The 14268-nt window shown below is 38.3% G+C and overlaps 1 long non-coding RNA gene across 1 annotated transcript in view; it reads right to left on the bottom strand.

Annotated features, from left to right (window-relative positions):
- Nucleotides 1–8829: 8829 nt before the first annotated feature.
- Nucleotides 8830–14268, bottom strand: part of LOC311431702 — a 163150-nt gene continuing 157711 nt past the window's right edge. Inside the window, exons 10-11 of the long non-coding RNA XR_014689584.1 lie at nt 10365–10525; nt 8830–9616 (exon numbers count right to left, since the gene is read on the bottom strand). This is a non-coding gene — a long non-coding RNA (uncharacterized lncRNA). The remainder of the gene's footprint in view (nt 9617–10364; nt 10526–14268) is intronic.

Genomic DNA, 14268 nt, shown 5'->3' with positions numbered 1-14268 from the left:
AATTATATATAATTCTTATTTCGTCATAAGAAATGACGAAATTGAAGCCTTTATGTTTCTGTAGTTCTTCAGCAGTTAAGAAGTGGTGAAGAACAAATTCATTGCATACAGGACATCATGAACGTAAGCTGATGAACTCTCTGCATTTTTTCTGGCTTCATGAGGGAAGGTGAAAAAACTAATAGTTGTAGTATGTAATGTTCCAGTTTTCTCAGTGCTTAATCCAAGAATACTGAGTACAACTGGTCTAGACTGTGGAAAACCTTGAGCATAATTTTGCCTTCCTCCTCTTTTACCACAGCTCTCACCCACTAGAGTTGTACATTTAAAGTAAGTGAGATATTGGGTTCTGACTGCAGTGTTGTGAGCAGATGATATGAACTGTTTCAGATGGAGATCACCTGAAATCATGTTGCTAACCCTGGGGGTCTGAGACAGAATCATTCCTGGAGTCAGATATTTTTAGCACCATTGTTATAGATGTAGGACCCAAAATCTTGGCTGTGTGTGATCTAAATTTCAAGATAAAGACTGACAGTGAATTTAAATTGCCTATAAGTAAAGAAGTCTATGTGTTCACAAGACTGTCTTCTAACACCCTGTACTAAGAGGCTGGTATTCTGTTCACAGGCTATGAGTAGGCTCAGATTCTATTCTATTCTAAAACAAGAACAATCCATATTAAAGAAGTCATTAAAGCCTTTCTATGTTTTTGTTAGCAGCATGTTGTTTTGGAGATTTCTGGCTTCTGTGCCTTCAATCACTGAAGCAACACAAACTCTAGTCTGCTTCTGGACCTTTCCTTAAGGGGGAAAAACCTATAAGGGGGGTTTTGGGAGTAGAAGGAGAGCAATTCTTAACAGAAGAACAGAAAATGGAGCAATAAGGAAAGCTAAGCCACTTTCTTTGTTTGATTTCTTTTGTGAAACGAGACAAAAGAAAGAGACAGAAAAAGATATTGAGCAATCTGGACTGGGAGAGTGAATAGTCTGACATACTTCACATTTTCATTTCATTCTGGTGGAAAGAGGTTTTTTGCTGCTACCATTTTTTCTGCTTTATAAAATATACGTTTGCTCTTTGTCATCAGTTTGGGATGTTCTCATGTTCACCACTTTTGACTAAAATGAAGCAGCCTAAAGAAATATATGAAAATGTGCATTCTATGAATTGAGTAACTTCTGCCTCCTCACTGGCAGCTCTGTTGCTTAACTTTATTTCCCTTCATCTTCAGATTTTCAGAATTGACTAAGTTTCTTCTTTCTCTGACAGCTCTTACAGTACATAGAGTACACAGCACAGAATAATATTCACTAGATAGATACACTATATAGAAGTAAGAAAAGAGAGAATTCCAGAAAGAGTCAAGCTTATGGACTTGTGTTCTGTTCTGTTTTATCAGAGACTTCAGGGACCACATAAATCTATCTTAACTGTTTCTGGATTTTATGAAAGTAGGGATGATGGTATTTCCCCACTTTTCAGAGATGAGGCTAAACAAGTGTATGTTGTGTTCAACACTTTGAGAACAGGAGTTATATAAGTATTTGGGATAAGCATATTTATCACATGGCTCTGATTGCTTTTCTTGAATAACCTATCTCACCACTTCTCTGATATCAAACAGCTTTTAACATCTATCACAGTAAATACAAAGCCCAAGCAATATGGAAATGTTTTCTTTGAGACATTTTTGAAAAACATAACTTCCATATGCCAAATTTAGGGTAAATCAAAATGTAGTGTTTTATCATAAACAAAAATTGGATGGACCCAACATAGGAATATACGGTCTTGATACTGCAACAATAAATATTAACATTCTACAGTTTATAGATCAGCATTCTATAGCCTACAGATCAAAATGTGGCAAAATGACAGTCCTCTCTGTTCTAATCCGGCAGATTGGTAGAAATGTATTACTGGGCTTCATGGACTACCATGGCTATAAATTACTATTGATTGTGCCCAGTTATTGTGGGCTGCAGTCTATAGCAAGGGTGTCAAAAATATTAGGTCCAAGCAAGGCAGGGCTGAGAACAATTTCTTATGCTTAATATAGAAAGGTCAACAAAACATGTCATCTGCCTTTGGAAAGCACCGTCTTACTCTAGTCTAGCAGTTTGCCTGCTCAGCTTATCATTATTTTCTAAGACTTTCCGTTATCAGGCAAGCTTAGCACTATATTTTCAATTTACTGACTGCTGCACTAACAAACAGCTTTGTTTACCCTTTAAAAATGGTCTTGTAATTTCTTTTCATTTGCATCCTATTGTACACAAGCACAGATGTAATGTACACAATGCACTTTAATTAACAGAGAAAAGTCTGAGGAAGGCTGATCACATTCTTATTACCTAAATCCATCCTGACTGCCTGTAAAAGGAAATGTGGGCAGTGGTATGCCCTATGGGAAAAACTTTTCTTTGATTAGCCTTATTGGTCACTCAAGGTCATTTTTTCTTCTAATGAAAAACAGCTGCAGGTGCCTTTTTATCTCTATACAAATAAGGAGTTTGTGAATACTGAAAACTCCTGAGGGACTGTTCAGTGCTTCTCTTTGATACCTGAAGCAATAGTAAATAATTCCTTACATACTGTGTGCAGGAATAGGACAGAATGTCTGAACTCACTGAATATATCTGACATAAATTTCCACGCTGAAAATGTTTCTTTGCATAGATTTCTTTAACATGGGATAGTTCCATTCATGATCAAAACTTTGCACTTTTATTTATTTATTTATTTATTTGTGTAATATAAGTCCCAATAGTATTTTTTTTTCTAGATTTTTTTCATGAAAATCAGGGGTGCTCAATTTTGAACTGCTGACTAAATATTATAAAGTGTTTCTGGAGGCTTCAGATTCAACAATTGGAAATAACCACTTTTCCTATTTTTATGCCTTTTATCTCCAACAAAACTAAGTTGATTCACTTGAAACTTTACATGCTGTTTTTTATTGTTGTTGTGGTGATTTTCTTTGGTTTATTTTTCTGAAGAGTTTCAGAAAAAGTATATAAGGTATTCATGGACAGGATGAATTTAACTCCTTTCTCCATTGGAAAAAACTAGTGATCTTTGGGCTCTTATTTCCACAGTGGATCTCTTTTTAACAGAAATAACTTGGTATTCCAGTAAATCAAACTTTACTGCTTAATTACTAAACACAATTGATTCATAACTTTTCTTTGAGATAAAAGAGAAATTTGGAGTGAGCATATTTAGTATGAACACACAAAGTCAGGTAATGCTGAAGTCCTTCCTTAAAATACAATGTAGTATTTTCAGTCAGGTATGGATAGACTCCTTATGGTAGGGGGACATTCAATACAATTTCTTATAATCTTCCAAATTAACCAGATCATCTGAATCACTGTACACCATACCAGACAGACCCACTTGTCCACCCAACTGGCCCCATCCAAAATGGCAGCTACTATATGTCTAATTGTAAATGTGACTTGAGCTCTATCTATTTCAATAACAGTTAAATATGGGTCTGACATTTAGCTTGTCCACAGCTTTCCTGAACTAAGTTAATGTCATTATGTTATGTTATGTTATGTTATGTTATGTTATGTTATGTTATGTTATGTTATGTTATGTTATGTTATGTCATGTCATGTCATGTTATGTTATGAAATAGACTGTGCATGAGGAAACCCATGGAAAAAAAAAAAAAAAAAAAAAAAGAAAAAAAAAGTTTTCTTTGCCCTGAGTCTTCTGATTTAGTCTCTTTTAAGTCAGCCAGAAGTAATAAAGATGCCACTTCAAAACCAGCCATATCTTTACGCCTAAGAAGGCAATTGAAAATGTCTTGGACAAGTTGAACTTCATCAGCAACAAACACTGTCACCTTTAACGTGAGTCTACTTTGAGAAATGGCTGTTTAAATGGCACTTTCAAGTGAACAACTCTGTTCCTGTGTACTTTCAAGTCATAAGGGACAAAGATAAATCAACAGCTGTTTATTCCAGTTAGTGTTGCAGAGCTGATGCAGCCAAGAGTAGTGAGAGCTGATCCATTTTTCTTCCCACACATAGTGAAAAGAACTTTTTACATTGCTGTGGATAGATGCAAAGACATGACCCTTTACCCTTTTGGGTGCCAGGGACAGACTAAAGGCTTAATTTAGGCTGCAGAGTATTTCTTAGGTGCAAGGAGAAGAAGAGAAATTACATTACAGCTTTAAAAATATTATTTTGGGGGTAATTCTCCATAATAACAAAAGGAAGGCAACAGTTTACTGTAATCCAATAAGGAATTTATAGTGTCAGTTAAAATGCCTGAGTTTTGGTAGTGTGCATGAACATTTGATATAAAAGGCTTCAGATTGAAAGCTCAAATGTGTTAGTGTAACAATAACCAGTGCATAAAACAGGCAGTTGAATGAAGTGAGATTATTTTGTCATTTGCTAGAATATTCACAAAACTAAGAAACCAAGTGTAAAAAGTTGCATCTCAACCCCTTACTTACAAAGTAGAATATGAAACAATTGATTCATCTACTTTCTGCCCGTATGTGTGATGGCCAAGGGCATTTTTACTAGGTTTCCATAAAATTTGTGCACAGCTGTATTTGGAGATGACTGAATTTGACAGGTTTAGTTTTATTCAAAAGTTTGTTAATTCCAATTTTCACAGAATCACAGAATCACAGAATTTTCTAGGTTGGAAGAGACCTCAAGGTCATCGAGTCCAACCTCTGACCTAACGCTAACAGTCCCCACTAAACCATTTCCCTAAGCTCTACATCTAAACGTCTTTTAAAGACCTCCAGGGATGGTGACTCCACCACTTCCCTGGGCAGCCTGTTCCAGTGCCTCACAACCCTTTCAGTGAAGAAGTTCTTCCTAACATCTAACCTAAAACTCCCCTGGCTCAACTTAAGCCCATTCCCCCTCGTCCTGTCACCAGGCACGTGGGAGAACAGGCCAACCCCCACCTCGCTACAGCCTCCCTTGAGGTACCTATAAAGAGCGATAAGGTCGCCCCTGAGCCTCCTCTTCTCCAGGCTGAACAAGCCCAGCTCCCTCAGCCGCTCCTCGTAGGACTTGTTCTCCAGGCCCCTCACCAGCTTTGTCGCCCTTCTCTGCACCCGCTCAAGCACCTCGATGTCCTTCTTGTAGCGAGGGGCCCAAAACTGAACACAGTACTCGAGGTGCGGCCTCACCAGAGCTGAGTACAGGGGGACGATCACCTCCCTAGCCCTGCTGGTCACACCGTTCCTGATACAAGCCAGGATGCTGTTGGCCTTCTTGGCCACCTGAGCACACTGCTGGCTCATATTCAGCCGACTATCCACCATCACTCCCAGGTCCTTCTCTGCCTGGCAGCTCTCCAACCACTCATCTCCCAGCCTGTAGCTCTGCTTGGGGTTATTGCGCCCCAGGTGCAGGACCCGGCACTTGGCCTTGTTGAACTTCATGCAGTTGACCTCAGCCCATCGGTGCAGCCTATCCAGATCCTTCTGCAGAGCTTTCCTACCCTCAAGCAGATCGACACACGCACCTAACTTGGTGTCATCTGCGAACTTACTGAGGGTGCACTCGATGCCCTCGTCCAGATCATCGATGAAGATATTAAAGAGGACCGGCCCCAGCACCGAGCCCTGGGGGACGCCACTAGTGACTGGCCTCCAACTGGACTTGGCTCCATTCACCACGACTCTTTGGGCCCGGCTATCCAGCCAGTTTCTAACCCAATGAAGTGTGCGCCAGTCCAAGCCAAGAGCAGCCAGTTTCTTGAGGAGAATGCTGTGGGAGACGGTGTCAAAAGCCTTGCTGAAGTCAAGGTAGACCACATCCACAGCCTTTCCCTCATCCACCCAGCACGTCACTCTGTCATAGAAGGAGATCAGGTTCGTCAGGCATGACCTGCCTTTCATAAAGCCATGCTGACTGGGCCTGATCGCCTGCTTCCCCTGCAAGTGCTGCATGATGACTCTTAGAAGGATCTGCTCCATGAGCTTCCCTGGCACTGAGGTCAAACTGACAGGCCTGTAGTTTTCCGGGTCTGCCCTCCGGCCCTTCTTGTAGATGGGCGTCACGTTTGCTAGCCGCCAGTCGACTGGGACCTCCCCCGATAGCCAGGACTGCTGATAAATGATGGATAGTGGCTTGGCCAGCTCCTCTGCCAGTTCCCTCAGTACCCTTGGGTGGATCCCATCCGGCCCCATCGACTTGTGCACATCTAAGTGCCGTAGCAGGTCACCAACCAGTTCTTCATGGATAATGAGGGCCACATCCTGCTCCCCATCCCCTTCCACCAGCTCAGGGTACTGAGTATCCAGAGTACATCCGGTATTGCCGCTAAAGACTGAGGCAAAGAAGGCATTGAGCACCTCCGCCTTTTCCTCATCTCTTGTAACTAAGTTTCCCCCCGCATCCAGTAAAGGATGGAGATTCTCCTTAGTCCTCCTTTTTGTGTTGATGTATTTATAGAAACGTTTTTTGTTATCTTTAACGGCAGTAGCCAGATTGAGCTCCAGATGAGCTTTTTGTGATTAAATAAAACCAAAAAGAGATTAATTTTGTGATTAATATTTGGAATATTACAAGGCAAGAAGGAAGATATGATTGGCATTCAGGCTAGAAAGACTTCTGCCTTTGAAATGCAAACTCTGGCAAGAGGCAGTCACAACAGGGGGATTAGCAGTAGGATTAATGTTTTAGCCACCATTTATTCATTTGATCCTATTGTATTCTGATTACAAGAGATGATGGGAAGGGCCAGTTCTTTGTGTGTAGGTCCATAACTAAATTAAGAAGATATAAGAGAATTTTCTTCTATTTGATTGTGAAAGTTCCTGGTAATTTCCTCAAGAAGAAAACAAATGAAGTTGTGTATCTTGAGAAACACTAGAGTAGACAGAATGCTCCATGCTGGATTTCAGCTTGTTTAGGGTCCAGATAGTCTCAGGACAAGGAAAGCTACTCTGTGAAGGACTGAAACTGAAGCAAAACCTGGAAGAGTACAGAACCTCTGTGTGCTGACATTTTCAAGGGTTCTAGCAGTTACCACCCTTCCTAGGTGGAAGCTTCATTGAGTATTTTTAACCCAACCCATTCAAATGCTAAACTAAGCCATAACAGGTCTAAATAAGAATTCCCATTCATTCTTTTTGCCCAGTTCTAAAAAAATACAGGACTGTACAGTGATCCAATGTGTTTTAAAGTTAACTAATAAGAGTCTAAATAAGATTCTAAATTAGGCTGTAGATGCTTTCAGATAGGGCTGGTTCTCTTTTGCCTGGCCTGAAATCTCGGTATCTTGAGATCTTGGTATTTGATGTTAAATTTTTATTATTTTTTTTTTTCAAGCTCTGGTGCTTCTTAAATGAATGATAATTAAGATTCATTCAGGCTTCACTTTTCCCATACTTCTGCCATTTTGCAAAAGGCATACTAAGCTATGATTTCAATTTTTGTTTAAGAACCTTTACGATACTGCATTTAGCAAGGCCCAAATTCAAGAAAGTTCTTTATAAAGTTAAAGAAAATAATTGAATAATTATGGAACTGAGTTGCTAAGAGTCATATATGTGATTTAATCATGCTTCGTGTAAAGACAGTGTGGGCTGGTACTACCTAGGAAACCTTATTTTATTTCTAGAAAAGGCAGAGTGCAGCACTAAATGTTTTGGTATTCAAAAGCTTTTAAATGTAGAACATAATTCTCATGCTAATCTAAGAAAAGCCTTTCAAGAAACATACTTTTCCTTTTTGTATAGCTCCTAAGTTTTGGTTAGATGTTATTAATTTCACAGAAGAGAAGACCTGAAGATTTCATCTATTTAATCCTTCTATTCCAAGGCAGCATCAGCTATATCTACTCTTTACTTGATAGATGTTCACCAAACCCATTCTTAGTGTCCTAAAATAATGAAGTCACCACACTTCTCCGAGGCAGTGTCTTTTAGGATTTCACTGTCCCTTACCATTTAGAAAGTCTTTGATAATGACTAACCTGGACTTTCCTCAGTGCAATTTAAGTCCATTACTTCTTTTTTATCCATAAAGAACAGATTATTACCAGCTCCATGCAGGAGCTTTTAAAGCATTTGAAGTCTGCTCACTGAGTCTTCTCTTTTCTAAACTAAACACTCTCAATTAAGGAGGCTGAAATGGAATAGCACTAAAATCAACTGTCAAAAATAATAATCCACTAAGAACCTAAAAAACTATTTATAAAACTGCCTCATGTCATAAAAAGAACTGATTACAGGCTATTTAAAAAGAATAATAATAATAAAAATCTTTTGATGTTTTGGCTGGCATGAGAGCCAGTCAGGAATAATCGGATTAAACGTCTTTTTTATTCTTCACTTAAAACTTTTCTTCCAAAATGTGTCTAGTTTGGTAATTTTTGAAAAGGAGTTACAGCCTCAGTGAGAAAATATCATTTATCTCTGAAGAGTGAACAGTATAATTCTGAACTATCAACGTGTGTATTATTCAACTGAGGTCAAGACCTTTTCTGTGAATGGTTTGGGATGTGAACTTTAGCACCTCGTGCTACAGGTGAGTTTGACCGAGATTGAATTGGATACTATCTCAGGTGTTTCTTTTTTTTTTTCTTTTTTTTTTCCAAAAAATTAGTATTGTGATAACTGCCCTTTGAAAGAAGTAACCAAAGAATTGTTCCATATAGCCACAGAACATCACTGTTGTCATCACCATCCTTCTCATTTTGTTTGCAGGGGTGTAATGTGTGACTGTATGCTAAATCCATAGGTAATAGTATTCATATCTGAATACCACTTCAAGGGCAGCTGATATGACATAATTCAAGAATTTTCCACACAGAACAGACTATCACTTTCTGGTTAGCAAGTGGTATAATGAGGACTCTTGAAAGGTAATACAGCTGTGATTCAGATTAGCTGACAGTCCACAGTATGAGAGAGTGTACAAGAATTTCTGCTTCAATTCTTGAAGGTGAACAGACACTTCACAGCCAGCCATATTCACGGGCAATTTGTAAGAAGAAAAATTCTGAGTCTCTGCTGAAAACACACTTTTTGAAAGGACAAGATTTTTGAGTCATCTTTTAGAGCTGTCAATTGTTTAGCTGCCTTGCCTAAGACTGTCTTCTTTTCTTCCCTTCATAATATAATGAATTTCTGGTGCAATCCAAGCAGTTTTTTGTTTGTTTGCTTGTTTGTTTCTTTCAGTAAAAGTGAACCACAACAAGTAGTGGAGAAGGAAGCCATACATGTATATCAATACGTTTGTCTCTCTTCTGAGTCCAAAATAAAATTAATCTTTGTAATTTCAAGGCAGAAAAAATCTGTTTTTCACTTACGAAAATATAACATATTCCTTATTTTTCTACTTCATTTATGGTGCTACATATAGTATGTGTGTATACATATATAGAGATATAGATATAAAAATTCTTGTCATTAAGTCAATTATCATCTGCATTGTAAATAATGCTTTTGTAAATATAGTACCACAACAATACAATAACCTTATTTCTAAGTCAGATTCAATACAAAACAAAACAAAACAAAACAAACAAACAAAAAAAGATAAGGTTCACCTGCCATTTTCCACGATAGAAAAAAAGGATCATGTGTTTTTCACAAGGTGTTATACAAGGTAGACTGCTAAAAAAAAAAAATGCCTCTTTAGCAAAAGCAAAATTTTGTCATTCCATATCACTACACTAAACCTATTCTAGTATTATACTGTGCCTCCAGCAATGACCTGTGTTAGACTGGAAAAATAAACAAGAAACCTTGTCAGTTCTGTGGCTTACCACACAAGATTCCATAAGGATTATTTTTTGTTTGTTTGTTTCCTGCAAGAATCAGCTGATACACTGTTGCTGATACTCGATTGCAGTTTGTGATCTTGCAGTCTGTGTTCAAGACAAAACCCCATTCTACCTGTTCTCCTGTTCAAATCCTTATGAGAACCTAACCAAATTATTTTATGGGTTGTTTTTATGTGTAATATAACACTTAGTTTGTCTCATGGAAGTGTTGTCATCTACTATAAGAAAATTATATATTTAGTGCATGGGTGCTTCACTGCTAGAACTAATTGTCTTATTTTTTAACCTTTTCAGTTGTTTTATGGAAATGAGGGACAAATAGAAGAAAGATTACAGCTGAAAACTGACAAGAGTCTGATGCAAAAGTGATCCAAGTAAAATAACATGGTTCACAGTTACTGTGATGGAATTTGGCTCTGCCATATTTTTAGGGTAGTTTCTATACGTGTTTCCACACATTTTTAAAGCTGTATATGTTTGTCCCTGAGAATTTGTCCTTGAATGCTACCTTAACTGTACTATTCAATGTCATTGCAAAGAATTTGATAAGAAAAAGAATATAGCAGCTAAAATATAACCTGGAATTCCTTTTTACCACATGCGCTTGCTGTTAGTTGTAAGTGGAAGACATCAGAAATGACACAAACAGCAGTTTTCTGTTCTTCCTGTAAGGGCACTTCTTCTTCTTAACTGGTGGAAAAAGTAAGATGAGTCCCAGCAACTCTGTTGAAAACCTAGTCTAAGCAAAAAAAAAAAAAAAAAAAGAGTCTTATAATAAAGGCACAGTTTTCTTTCTTACATTGGTTTAAAAATCTAGTGTAAAGCCCGAACCTCTATAGATTTTCCTGCATTTGAAGACAGAGTCATTGAGTCCAGTTCTGTACTTGACATTGGCACAGTACTAATAATACCCAGTAGAAGAGCAGACTTCAGCCATCAGCTGATGATGATTTTATTTCTCTTTCTCAGAACTTTTATCATGAGCTACATGATTTGCCTTTAAAGATTTTTTTCCCCAGTGAAACCCTATTTCTCTGAAGTGTACAAGACACTTTTTGTAAGTATATTAATAAGTTTCCAACTATATAAGAGATCACTTGGAAATGAAAATCAGAGAGCAAAAAGAATAAAGGTTACACATTTATCTTCATGTTCAATTTACTGTAAGGTCCCCATTGAAATTTCTTGTCCCTGTTATACTTTTTTTTTTTTCTTTTCCCAACATAAAATATTAGTATAATAAGTGAAAATATTGCAAATTAATTTTGGTTATACAACTTCCTTGATTTATGGAAAAGACAGGGTTCTATGCCAATAGTCTAATGTGCATCAGGACTTATTTTTTGTTGAGTTTTACCCTCTATACATGTATTCTTATCCTTACTGAATATAGAAACAAGTATTTGGCAAAGAAAAATAAATGGTCATATTAAAACAAAATCCTTTAGTGATTTATGGTTCTTGGCTCTGACTTGGAGCTGTCATCACCGCACCTCGAGTACTGTGTTCAGTTTTGGGCCCCTCGCTACAAGAAGGACATCGAGGTGCTTGAGCGGGTGCAGAGAAGGGCGACGAAGCTGGTGAGGGGCCTGGAGAACAAGTCCTACGAGGAGCGGCTGAGGGAGCTGGGCTTGTTCAGCCTGGAGAAGAGGAGGCTCAGGGGTGACCTTATCGCTCTTTTTAGGTACCTCAAGGGAGGCTGTAGCGAGGTGGGGGTTGGCCTGTTCTCCCACGTGCCTGGTGACAGGACGAGGGGGAATGGGTTTAAGTTGAGCCAGGGGAGTTTTAGGCTAGATGTTAGGAAGAACTTCTTCACTGAAAGGGTTGTGAGGCACTGGAACAGGCTGCCCAGGGAAGTGGTGGAGTCACCATCCTTGGAAGTCTTCAAAAGACGTTTAGATGTAGAGCTTAGGGATATGGTTTAGTGGAGGGCTGTTAGCGTTAGGTTGGAGGTTGGACTCGATGACCTTGAGGTCTCTTCCAACCTAGAAAATTCTGTGATTCTGTGATTCTGTGATTCTGTGATCACTACAAGTACTTTTGTTAGAAAGACGAGATATAAACTGCTGGGTCTGATCAAAGACTTTAAAACTAATAAACAGGTTTCTAGGTAGATTTCCAAACCTCTGGAAATAACTTCCATTAGATCTTTCAGGGGAAAAGAATGGAAAAGAGGTGATACAATGATAGTGACTGATGTGTTTGCAGAGATATGGTAGGGATGAAACACAAAGAGAACGGGACTTGCTGTATTTTTATGTTTTGATTCTCTAAAGATCTCTGAGTATAAGCCATAGAGAACACAGCTGTTCTCTACTGTTGTAACTTCAGGCTTCCTATTCATAGAACGTATCATTGTGTTGTACAGACCTACTATCAGAAATAAAACTTCCCCTAAATAGGGGAAGCTTGAGTAATTTCTTGAAGAGATGTGGTTTTACTTTAGATGGAATGTTTACATTTACTCCATCTCAAGACCACATAAAGTTTTCTGGTATTCTCTCTCCCTTCACTTCCTCTGGAGTAAATGTATAAAAGTTCTCAAAAAAAGCATTGCGATATTACTACATTTTGTGTAAAATCAGCTGAATAAGCAACATGCTTTTGCACAAATTATTGAAGGACTGATTCTTGCAGAGCTCTCAATTATTTTCAGAAGTCTTCATTTTCATTTCTGTTCAATAGAAAAAATGCACTCTTACTAAGTGTAATGGTTATGCAGAAACCTGTCAAAAGTTGCTAAAAATATCTGGCAGTGTTTGCAAAGACTCTGAAATGGTGAGTCTGGGTGCAAACTACTGCAATGGTTCCAAGACACCAGTGATGCTGCTTTAAATATTTACACTATTGTGACAAATTTGAAGCTGCCTGTAAATATTTTATGAATGCTGTGGCTTAACAGGATTGTTGTGGTGTTTACTGCATGAATATATAGAACATGTTTGTCAGGAAATTGGCTCTGAAAACAGTGTACACTATAATCCTGATATTAGCTTCTTAGAAACATTTCAGAATATTGCAGCTCCATCAGTCTTGAAGTGAACTTGTGACATTCTTGCAAGCTGACTCAGTTGGTTTAAGCAGGAACAGAAAACAAAGCAGAGAACAGAAAACTTGGATTAAAATAAAAGGAGAAGCTTTCAATGACAGAGGCTAAAGGGCAAGTTTGGGGATGTAGAATGGAATCCAGACTACAGAGATAAGCTAGAACTGTAACTTTGGGACTCATTTAATGTAATGTAGACATTTACAGTGATGGTATCTGTAGGTTAAAGAGTTACACTTGACTACTTTTCTTCCAGTATAATCAATCAAGAGTTAAAAGGCAGTCTTAGTATGCAATACATAATGACCTATGCTAGACTTCTGTTTTGATTTGAAACTGTGTTCTAAACTTCTTGTAATAATGAAAATATCCTGGATAGATTATCTCTGATGTAAACAATGTGCACATTCATAGGTCTTTAACTGAATCTCACCCATACACATTGTTACAGTTCACCAAAACTATTTTTTTTTGCTCTGCCTTCTTCCTACCATTAAAATTAAGCAATATTTTGCTTCAAAGATACTTTTTGGATCCTGAATTTACCATTACTCACAACTCCCAAAAGGAAGATCTTCAGGTACTAATTATGGTCAGGCCTGCTGCGTGATTAAAGCTTGTAATCAGGCACTTGGAATAAGATTAAGCAAATTACAACTTTCTTGCTGAGAGAGGTGAAGACATCAGAAGTAACACATTGTGATCCAGAAGACCAGATAGGAAAGTCTTCAAAGAAACAACATTTTTTGCAGCCATGACAATCATTTAACTATTTTATTTCTCACTAACCCCCTGCAGGTGCCTGTATTAATTCACAGAATCACAGAATAATTCAGGTGGGAGTGGACCATCCCCTTCTCAGAACCATGTCAGCTTGGCGCAGGGCCTTGTCCAGTTTGATTTTGAATATTCCCAGGTAAAGTAATTTTGCCTGCTTTCTGGTCAACATTTAAAATAGTTTATTATCTTTGTGGTGGAAAGATAAATTGTTACACTAATCAGATTTTACATTTTTGCAGCTGTATTGTTGCCTTTTATCCCAACACAGTGACAATCTCAGGTAATCTGACTGCTAACTCTCACATTATGTGGAGAGAGCAATAAGATTACACCATAACCTTCTGCTCTTGAGGCTGAGGACAGTATGTCCTCTTAGCTTCTTCTCATATGACATATCTGGCTGAATATGAGAGGGCGCTTCTATACTGTGAGGGTGACAGAGCACTGGAACAGATTGCCCAGAGAGGCTGTGGAGTCTCCTTCTCTGGAGAGAGGCAAAAGCCGTCTGGATATCATCCTGCACAATGTGCTCTAGGTGATCCTGCTCAGCAGGAGGTTTGGACTAGATGATCTTCATAGGTCCCTTCCAACCTTGGACATTCTGTGATTCTGTGGTATGCCGTAGTCCCCAGATCATACAGGTCTGCAGCTAACTT

The sequence above is a fragment of the Aythya ferina genome, assembly GCF_964211825.1.
Source record: "Aythya ferina genome assembly, chromosome: 2".
In the NCBI taxonomy this organism is placed as follows: domain Eukaryota; kingdom Metazoa; phylum Chordata; class Aves; order Anseriformes; family Anatidae; genus Aythya; species Aythya ferina.
Note: the sequence above shows the minus strand (reverse complement) of the source record. Positions and strands in the feature narration are given on the sequence as shown.